Source organism: Nannospalax galili, unplaced genomic scaffold (assembly GCF_000622305.1).
Source record: "Nannospalax galili isolate Female #2095 unplaced genomic scaffold, S.galili_v1.0 scaffold585, whole genome shotgun sequence".
In the NCBI taxonomy this organism is placed as follows: Eukaryota; Metazoa; Chordata; class Mammalia; order Rodentia; family Spalacidae; genus Nannospalax; species Nannospalax galili.
The window spans coordinates 319,810-321,272 of record NW_008354016.1 but is presented as its reverse complement, the minus strand read 5'-3'; the positions used below and the strand labels follow the sequence as shown (position 1 = coordinate 321,272).

The 1,463-nt window shown below is 42.7% G+C and overlaps 1 protein-coding gene across 2 annotated transcripts in view; it reads right to left on the bottom strand.

The window, feature by feature from the left end:
• The window catches only part of Arhgap10 (Rho GTPase activating protein 10), a 415,566-nt gene that overhangs the window by 306,270 nt on the left and 107,833 nt on the right, over window positions 1–1,463 (bottom strand). The gene's annotated exons all lie outside the window — the stretch shown is intronic.

Here is a 1,463-nt window from a genome sequence, read left to right as displayed (position 1 = left end):
AACTGGGTTAGTTTAAGGGAGGGGGAGGGAAGGGTATACAAGGAACCTAGGAGACAAAGGAAAAGAAGGAGCTCAAGAGAGGTAGGACCGTAGGAGAAGGGTATTGTTAAGGGAGAAAAGGGGAAAATCGGAGGATCTTAATTGGGGAAACCATGATGGAGGGGTGAGACAATGCAAGATATAAACAATGCCTAGCTAGTTTTGAAAACTACATGGAACCATATTACTCCAACAACCTACTGACAAATTATACATACCAAATCAAGAAATGTATGACTAGGTAAGCTTTATCTGAGAACAAGTGGTCTTTGCCCAAGATTAATCTACATGACACACAGTAATTAAAAGTACCAGACTGGTGAAACTAACCTTCTTGGATGTTTAACAGACATACTTTGAGGCCTATAATAATTTGGTCAGAGGGACATAAAGGACAGTTTTCGCTCCTTGCCCTCCTAGGTTGACTAGTTCCAGGGGACTATGAGCATCATTCAAAACGTCCTGTAATGGTGGTGGGTCACCTGTCCTTTTGATCAAGGAGGCCGAGGAGACCCCACCAGATGGACTTGAACCAGTGTCCAGTCTACAAAGAGGAGGGTCAAACACAGAGGAATCACTTCCTCCATGCTTCCAAGTGAAGCCAACCATGGTCGAGCAGGACCTTTGACTTATCTTCACATAGGCAGAACTGGTAAAAGAAAGGAGTCAGGGGCTCCTCCCAAGCCCATGTGACCCCTGAGGAACAGATCCTCAAATGACTTTAAGAGTAAAATTAAATTGGTTTATCTGGGCCAACTGTATGGCCTTAAACATCCAAAAGGAAAGTATAACCAAAGATTAAAGGGGCCAACATAATTTCTTAAGAGTCCATATGCATAGCTAAAGGCTACATAACAAACAATATTGCCAGATAGGAGATACGTTCTTTTGAGTCACTGGCCAGGGTGGCCAAACGCACTCCCAAATAGTAACCCAGCATAGAACTGGGAAAATGAACAGCAGACGCCAATCTTATCTAAAGGAGTACTGACAACTGATTACTGCTAGATGAGGAACACCTGACCTTTCTAAAACAAAGACCTCTAGATAGGCTGACTAGATTCACCAGAAGGGCAAGTAGTGGGAATGGCTGGGGGTGCCGACAACACAGCAGACAATAGCAGGGATATCAGCGTATACAGGCGCTAATGGGGGGGGGGAGGCTATGGGAGGGTGCCATCTGGGAAGTGGGTGTATAGTTGAATAAGATGGTTTGGAATGTTCTGTATGATTATCACACACACACACACACACACACACACACAAATCAAATTAATACAAATACAATATAATACAAAAAATGTATTATATTTGAGGAGGAAGCATGGAAATTTACGTTATGTTAATTAGTAGAGGTGATAAACATTACCATTGAAATCTACCCAATGACTTTATAGACATACACAGGATCCAAGTGCAACTGA